This window comes from Triturus cristatus, chromosome 9 (assembly GCF_964204655.1).
Source record: "Triturus cristatus chromosome 9, aTriCri1.1, whole genome shotgun sequence".
Classification (NCBI taxonomy): domain Eukaryota; kingdom Metazoa; phylum Chordata; class Amphibia; order Caudata; family Salamandridae; genus Triturus; species Triturus cristatus.
Window position 1 is genome coordinate 407,239,630 of NC_140592.1, and position 9,611 is coordinate 407,249,240.

Consider the following 9,611-nt stretch of genomic DNA (forward strand, 5'->3'; position numbering starts at 1 on the left):
CTTCTCACAGCAAAGGCTAACTCCCATAGGTTGTTTTCTGACCAGTCACGAGAGAGGATAGAACACCTTTTTGTAATAGGGCATACATGTTTTTCTACTGCAGAGAGATGATGCTTTTGTTAACTGTACTGTGCCATACAACGAAGTACTGTAATTTTTAATGAGTTTCGCTTCAGGATTGTCTGAAAAATGTGTGGTTTTTGATCCCATCGATTATCAATCAGTCAATCAGTGTTTGTTAAGCACGACTACTCAACTGCGAGGGTCTCAAGGCGATGGGGAGGAGGGGGCTGCAGGTCCTACTGGGTGCTGAGGTTCAGTCGAAGAGCCAGGTCTTGAGATCCTTCTTGAATTTGGTCAGCGACAGGGATAGCCTGAGGTGGAGAGGCAGGGTGTTCCATGTTTTGGCTGTGATGTTGGAAAAGGATCTTTCTCCGGTCCTGGTCTTGGGGATCCGAGGGACAATGGCAATGGCCAGTTCGGCAGAGTGGAGGTGTCTGGTGGGTACGTGGAATGAGAGGCGGTGGTTCAGGTATGCTGATCCGGCATCGTGGAGGGCTTTGTAGGCGTGTGAGGAGCTTGAATGTGACCCTTTTGTTGACTGGGAGCCAGTGGCGTTCTCGCAGGTATTCGAAGATGTGGCTGTGCAGGGGATGTTGAGGACCAGTGTGGCTGTGGCGTTCTTAATATTCTGTAGTTTCCTGTGGAGTTTCTGGGTGATGCCAGTGTAGAGTGATGCGGAGCGGGTAGGCCAAACTCGGAGGCATTGTGTGAAGCATCTGCGCAGCACACTCACAGGAGACACACCAGACACACTACAAAAGGAGACCACACCAGGTTAGGTGAAAAAACAGCATATGTATTATGCAGAACACGTCATAAGGTAATCACAGTTGTAACACTGTGCCAACTGGCACCGGGTAGTAGTATACAGGGGGACTACTTACACGGCAGGGCCAATCGGGCCCCTGCCAGAGTCATCACAAGCACAGGCATAAATGCAAATCCAGCATTAATAAATGTATATCAGCCCGTAACTACTGGTAGACCACGCACGTAGTAACATGCTAATACGCATTAGGCGTGAACATAAAGCATCACCACATTAGTATAGGTCCCGAAAATGTAATCAGGCAGGGACATAAATCATCACAACTCTAAACTCAGGCATAAGTCACCTTAGCCGTAGTCCTGGAATGAAAGCATCGGGTTAGGCATAGAAATGCAGAATCATGTAGCATTGGCAAAGAAATGAACATTAGGCGTACCATCACCCTAGGCGTAAAAATAGGCATAGGTCACCTTGGGCATAAACATAAGGCCTCATCACATTAGCATCAGGCATAATCACATGGGCATGTAGGGATCTTCATGAAAAGGCAGGAAAACATTAGCATGAGTGCACTTACACAAACCCTACTTAGACCCAGGATCAGCCATGCCAACCTTTGGGAAAAAGATATTAGGCAGGATCACAGCACCGCCTAGGGCGCGAAAACACCACGTGCCGACCATCAGCATCTTATTGGCATCAACCTCATTGGCAGTGGGCATATAATGAAAACATCATAGCATAAACATACGAGCATGAAGTGTAATACATACTGTGCATAACATCAGCCCCTTAAAGCGCAATCAGACATAGAAAGACATTAGGCATAACCAGCAGTGTCTCTACCTTGCACATAACATCAGTAGCAATGCACCCTATCTCTAGGCATAACTCATACTCAGGGGGCATAAAACATAGTCAGTAGCACCCCCAGGTTACTACCCTTCCATGGTAGGGCCCACCTTGTTACACAAAAGCCAACATGCCCCTCGAGGCAACTGCCCACCCACCGGCGGGCAGGTGGGTAAAGTGAGGTTCCGGGGTGTCTCTGGCTAACTTGCGTGGATTGGGGCTCCCTCCGGGGCTACTAGACTGAAGTGGCCCCACGTTGCAGCTGCCCACTTCTGTGGTGCAGCTGGGATGGCAGGGACTAAATATTGTTAGACTAGAGAGGGTCTAAGGCCACTTCTTCCTGAACTTATGCTCAAGAGGATCGATGCTGATTGAAAGGACGGCGACTCGAGAGACTTTGATTCTTTACTGAGAGACCTGTCCTGACCTAAAATACGACATTTAGCTAGAATAGGTAACTATGAGAATAATGATTTTGCTAATGAATGACTTTTCATTTGAACTAATTTAGATAAAATAACCTTTGTTTGAATTTCAGTGTCGGGTGGTTATTTCTTTGTCATTTATTGAGATCTCAAATGTGTTCTTATTGTTTAAATCATGACTCAAGACATTTCAATTTGGTTGCATTGACCTCAAATTAGATGCAGATTGATTTAGGAGTTCTTTTGTATATTCAGTAAGGATAGAGTAATAGAATGAATGTTGGTGTGACGGGCCCTAGCGTATGGTGAGTGAATGTGCGTATGACTGTGAAATTACTCTGTCCGTGGAAGTAGGGAGAATTTATAAGCTCTGATCTGCAGCAGAGCTTCCCTCCTCTCTTCACCCGGGCCGCCCCATCGTGGGACCCGGGACTTTTGGTTTGCCGCTTGGGAAGGCAGGATAGGCTCCCGTCCTCCCGTGCGCCCGCACTTCTTCTTCAGTGGCCGGGACTTCCCTCAGACGGGTCCTGACACGCTCCCACCGGCGCCAATCCCAGCGCGGCTTCCCTGACATCACGGGGAAGCCCCCGCGGCGCTTCTGGACTCCCGGGCTGGCGGCGGTGAATTCTTCGGTGCAATTTAGAGAGTGGGGTGTGCTCCCGCCTCGCAGCGATAACACGGGGTAGGCTCCTGTTATGTTGCAGTATAAAGTGGAGTGGGCTCCCGCTATGTCTTTAAAAGTACAAATATGCGGGGTGGGCACCCGCTGTAAAAATGAAGTACAAATGCGGCAGAAACACGGGGTGGGCTCCCGCTGTTTCCAACTCAGCAAAAGTGCAGCAATAACGCGGGGGGGGGGGCCCCCGCGAGGGCAGTGAAATGCGGGGTAGACTCCCGCGGCCCTTCCAAATGAGCAGCTCTCCCAGGCAGCACCACAATGCAGCACACACGCGGAGTAATTGAAATATAGCGCTTTGGCCGCACAGCGCCGCAGGCGTCAGCTCCTCTTCCGCTGGCACTTTGAATATAGCGCTTATGAGGCGGTAGGTCCCACCAGAAGCTTCAGAGACAGAAAATAGCGTACCCCTTCTGGTAATCAAGAAAATAGTGCCCACCAGGCGCTGGAGTGCGGCAGGGAAGCACAGTCCATTCGTATAGAGTGCTCCCAAGGTGCTAGGGACCTCACAAGTCCAGGGCCCCACAGAAGAAGGTAGCCCCCATGCTCCTCACCTCCTTGAAGTACAGGCAGTCCCAATATAGCTCTCACAAGATACTAGGGCAGCAGAGCAGGCAGGCAAGGCTGGGCAGGATCAGCAGACAGTGAGCACTCATCCGTACAGGACAGCAGCTCCTAGAAGCAGTCATCTCCCATAAAGTGGCACTCCTCCTGACATAGCGGTCCTCCCTCCAGCGAAGGCTCTCACTGGCCCTGTGGACAGCAGAGGGGTACAGATGGGCTCAGGGGCCGGCACACAGGCCCTTGCAGCGGCACCTCCTGGCAGAGTGTCCCCTCTCAATCAAGTCCATGTTCAGTCTAAGCACATGGAGGCACAGCCCCCCTATATGTACCCCCTCACCCCACCTACCAGAAAGGGCTAGAACCTGCTAGAAGGCTCCTGGCAGTTCCAGTCCCAACTGTCACTGTGGGGGAGGTGTAGGGCACCTTGTCACTTCGAACACTAGACCGCCAACCCACCGCTGGCAGGCGGCAGAAACACACAGCAATGGCGTCCATTTTAAAAGTGACATTTCTTATAATGGTGAAAATGAACTCACGCACACCATTGCGCAGCTTTTAATCACACACATATAATCACACACATATAGCAAAAAGGGTAGGGGGAAAGGCGAAAAAGTTTGGGATGACCCTGCAAGCAGGGCCAAGTCCAACAAGAGTCCATTGCCGTAGTCTAGTCTGCAGCTAATCAGTGTGTGGGTGACCGTCTTTCTGGCTTCAGTGGGGATCCATCTGTAGGCCTTTCAAAGCAGCTGAAGAGTGTGGAAGCATGATGAGGAGACGGCGTTGATCTGGCGCTTCATCGTGAGCGAGGAGTCCAGTATGATACCAAGTTATGTGCGTGGTCCGTGACAGTGGGGGGGGTTTCTTAATGTGGTGGGCCACTAGGAGTTTTCCCAAGCAGAGGTGTTGGGCCCCAGGATGAGGGCTTCATGAAAACTGCACAATAAAATGTAGTATACAGATCCAATTTTGCACAAAAAAAATCTTGAAAGTCGGACCCCCACCACCCATGAGTTCTAGACCTGCCAACTTAGGGCCTGATTACAAGGGCAGTCAGACAAGCATCCAACCACCATCGCCGCCGGAATGGAACCACCCGACATGTAGTCAGCAATTCCACCCGCCTAACTACGATGCGGTCGTAAAAATGCCTTTTTCCATTGCAACTTCAGCTTTGGACCAGAAAAAGGCTGCAGCATAAGCCTCAAAGGAAAAAGGCATTTTTTAAAAACATCCATGCACAGTGTGCCGGGCACCATGTAGTGCCTGGTACACTGTGGGTGCATGGATGTTTGGGTGGGCACCACATGTGCCCCCCTGGGTCCATAGCAGCGGCCCACAGGTGACAGGGGCCCTGCTAGGGCCCCCAAAGTCCCATTCCGTCCGCTTTACATGGCGGTCGGACCATCATATAAAGGCAGAGGGAAAAGGGACATCGTAATCTTTACGGCAGTGCCTCTGCAGGCACCGCCCGACTGTAGGGATTTACGCTCCGAATGACACTTCGACTGGCTCCTTAAGCTTGTCGGAGACGTCCGTCGGTCCCTCTGCCACTGCACTCTGACTGACCGCATCATTATGCGGCGGACGGACCGCAGCCCCAGATGTCGGACTGACCGCCACCAATGGCCTGTCAGCGGTGGTTCGTCCAATATCATAATGAGGCCCTTACACTGTGCCTGTGTGAGTCATGTAGTATCGCCTCCCTTCACAAGGTCTCCAGGTCAAGAGCCAGTATCACACATGACGAGCTGGAAATCCTTGCACAGAATGGGTTGCTAGCTTGTGTTTAGAGGTTGTGCACAGCCGAAGTCCATTATGGGGTATGAGCCCCTCCCCCCCCCCACAGGACATGGGCCCCAACATCAGAAGCATTTGTCTTTTTTCTTGGTGGAGGGTAGATGGGTAAAAGTGCATCTGGCTGTGCTGGGCACAAAGCCCTGCCCATCCAAGGCCCTCTCACCTCCTATCACAGGGTAGAAAGTTTTAACAAGTTTGCAGGTCGGGAATCCACCTCAAAAAATCCTCTTATAGAAGGCTAGGCTTGCTCATTGTCCTCACTTTGAAGCAGAATTATTCTGTCATAAAACATTAGACAAAGTTGCTTTTGGCTCCAGTTCAGCCTCCATGTTTCAGTCGAACAGAACTGAATTTGACATGGCTGCTTCAGCGTAGAGCTGGTCCCAATCTGTAATTAGAAAGGATTTTGGTTAAATATTAGATTGGACACATATCAATGTATGAGAATCTCCATTCCCTTTGCTGGCATTAACTTTTCATTAAGGAAATTGTGTTAGCCATACAGGCATAACGATATAAAGCTGCAGGAACATTGAGAATAACCTAAAGGCCTCTAGATTTTCTAGAAAACTCTGAGATTTATAAGAATGCAGAATGGATCCTAAGACATTCAGAGAGGTGTTCTGTTTGTTAAAATTCAGTAATGAAGAGAGACAGCCTTAGCAGCCCAGAAGAGCTGAAATCTCATGTCTGTGGACGCCACCTCCTGAGGGACCCAGCGACTCTGTCAGTGCACTCTCAGTGAGGGCTTTCATCTACAAGAAGGCTCTAATTATCTCCCTTGACCCGCTTGTTCTAATTTGTGGTCTCCGAGTAGGCTGTTGCTAGGGTGAAATATGTCCTACATCCACTTTCAGGAACACTCATCGGCAATGAGCAGCGTAAAGCCACTCAGAAAGCATGCAGGCATCTGTGTACATGTATGAGTGTGTGCCTTTCTGGGTTGGGGGGCAACAAGCTCTTGTCCTTTGCAGAATTAATGTAGCTGAACACCTTGACAACATGGCCACAGTCTCTGCCACTGACATCAATAGCACTTGTTTCATGTTGAAGTTTTCAGATCCTGTGTTTTCTTTTAATAATGCTTGTTAGTCTGAAAATCCCCTAGCTTTGTTATTCTTGCCCTGTGCTATATTTAGTTAGCATTATATGCTAAGTTGGTAGCCGTTGCCACGTTTGTATACAACCCACTGAGTTATCCTTGCATCATGTAAGCTTTAGTTAGCCAGTGTGACTCCATTTTGTATTGCACAATTCTTATAATACTGCCTGTGTCGTGCTCATGTTAGGCCTTAGAGTGCAGAATCACTTGCCTCAGCAGAACATCGCATTTCGTTATATTTTCTGTTCATGTTCAAGGCTGCAACTCGACTTGCTAACAGTATCATTATTTTGCTTGGCATTCCATTGTATACATGTAGTTCTGCTCCCACGTTAGGAGACACTGAGAGTCGGCACAGTGGCCTTGGGTCGCTGATAGCATGCCCATCTGGCAGGTGTTAACTCATCTCTCTATGCCCCCTTTGTTCCTGTCCGGCTCAGACCGGTACTTTTCCACTACAGGCGGGGCCGAAGTCTCCTGAAGGGTTTATCTTCTATTAGCGTGTCAGTCCCTCTCCGGCAATCTCAGAGTGCAGTTTATGACGGGCACCTCTGCAGAGTAACGGTAATAAATGCTTGTTTGTATTCTCTACTGTCTGACCGGCTCTTCATTTGGGAAGGCATAGCAGGTAGTCATAAGAACCCGTGTGGCCCTAGAGGGCCACGTCCTTCAGTTGGCGCCCGAGCAGGGATTCCACAAAAGGGCCCCCTCACCCGTAATCGGGTCACAGGGGCCGGGGTGGTGTCTGGTCAGTCGGGCGGATCCAGGCCCCTTACGTACAAGACCGAGCTTGATTCTCGCAGCTGCCCCGCCCGCCCGATCAGACGGATCTACGGCTAGTGGCCCTTGGCTGGGTTCCTGGAAAGGTAAAACCTTTGAGCTGACCGTTTGGTCCGAGGAGTCGGCGGTTAAGAATAACTTGCTTGACCTGTGTGCACCAGGTGAGTGATTTGGTTCTTGGAAAATGGCGCCATTCTTGGTCGACACGTGCCTGCGGGCCGTGTCCTGGTGCAGTCTCTGACTGTCTTGTCTTGGACTTGGAGGGTCAGTGGACCCTTGAAGGACACAGAGCGCTTGTGAGCAGCCTGCCGGGCCAACTGGAAATTGGCCTCTTTGTAAATGGTCTGGGACCGCTCACAGGTTCACTGCCAGGCCAACTGGAAATTGGATTTGCTTTTGAAAAGGTCTAGGGCTGAGGCCTGTCCTCTTGTATCGGTGCAGTCTCCGGACTGTCTTGGGTGCAGCTTGCGAACTGCCTTGCTTGAACAACATGAGTCGACGGGCTGTATCGTGGTACAGTTTAATACCGTCTTGGTTTGTACTTGACAGGTCTTTGGTGTTTGTGAACAGTCTGCCAGGCCAACTGGAAATTTGGCTCCTGCACGAAAAGGACTGGGACTGTTTGCGGACAATCTGCCAGGCCAACAGGTAATTCGGTCTATGCTTGAAAAGGTCTGGAGCTAGAGCCTGTCTTCTTCAGCTTGGTACGGTCTCCCGGCTGTCTACTTCTCTTGGTGCAGTCTTTGGACTGTTTTGTTCTGGGCTGACTTGTGGTTTGATTGTTATGTTTGAGTGATATGAGGTTTGTGGACCGATATCGGTGGTGGTGATTGTGCAATGCTTGCTTGAGTGAGTAGAGACTGTGCTATCCGGACAGTGGTCCTTGTTCACGAATGGTTTTTGTTCCTTTATTTTTATTTGTATTACATTTGTGGGTATTGTCTGTCTGTTAGGGACAGGGTGTGTGTTTTATGTTAAGATGCCTTGTTTCAGTAAGTTTGGATGTTTCGGATGCCAATGCTATTCTAAGAGTGCGCGGCTGGAAGAGAGTCAGCCCGCCTCTCCGCAGGGTACCCCGAACTTTGACATGTATGTCAAGCCCAGTATTGGCCCTATTATGTTTAGCACACTGTGGAATAAATATACGAGGGACAATACTGAGCTGCAATGGCCACTTACTGGTTCTTTCGATGAACAGAAAATTAATTTCGTGCAGGAGGAATTGTTTGCTAAAAGGAGTAGACAGTCCATGTTTGATTCTTTGAGGGTGTGGCAGTAGGAAGCGAAGCAACGGCGCATGAGGGAAGAGAAAGTGGCTATTAGGAAAGAGACACAAACAATTACACAGAAGGCAGTAGCCTATGATAGGGATAAGATAGAGAAAGGCATAGAGCGCGATGACAGAAGGTTTCGGCTACAGGCTGATAAAAGTTATGTGATTAGGGAGGAAGGGGACGGACTAGTTGAGGAGCTTCTGAATTCTCATCCCCCGCCGCGCTATGCCCCGCAGCGGATATATCCTACAGTACCTACTTCCTCAGCCCCGACTTCTAGGGTTGCCCACTCTGGTTCTCCCGGCACTGTTGCATCAGCCTCAGCCCCACTTGCTTCTCTTGTACTCCCGCCGGTAGCGAGTACAGACACCGTCCCTTCTCCTGCACTGTCCCTTCCTTCTCCTGACACATCTCTGGGTTCTGCCTCATCCGCTACACTTTCCCTTACACCCCCAACACTGACCCCTTATATAATGGTGCCTGCCTCTGCTGTTTCCTCTATGAGCACCATACCTCAAACACCATTGCACACCGAGACTCCTACACGTGGACTCCCTGACGCCAATTGGGCAGCAGCGCAGGATCGCATGAAGAAAGTGTTAGTACGTTCAACTGTAGGACTGGAGGAGAAACAGGTGGTGGCGAATCAGGCAGCTCAGTGGGTTCACCACCCGATCTACAGTGTGGAGGATATCTGGAGTGTGTTGAAAGACTATGAGCCCTTCATCCAATAGCATGCCCTTAACCACATGTCGGCTATTCTGATGAAGTTGTGGGAGCAGTGCTTCCAGGGCACTGCTCCGCAGAATATTTATGACATACGAGACAGAGTATATGTTACAGACATGGCCCCGAATGAAGTTTTTAGTAATGTGACTACACTGGTGGGTTACCGAGGCCGATTACTCCAGAAGGTTCCACTATTAGGGACACAGCACCCCATGAGGGAGGTCCATCCCATTTATCATCCTGAAATACCAGAATTGCGCGACTCTACAAATACTGTAATAAGACAGCGAGTCGACACTCGGTTTCAAGAACAATGGATCTATACCCCTTGGAAAAGGAGTGAGGTCCTTTCCCTAATGGGTCAGTTACCGGACCCGAGAAAAAATCCCACTGCATATTATAAAGAATTGACGGAAGCAGCCTCCTCGACAGTCATGACGCTGGCTGACATAGAGTTATTCTTTGGTTTGTTGGTACCGGTAGATGTATGGAGGCAGGTCCATACACAAGACCATGTTACGGAATTGGGGGGCACATGGGAGGAGATTAGAGCATGGGATAAGGAGCGCAAACCCAG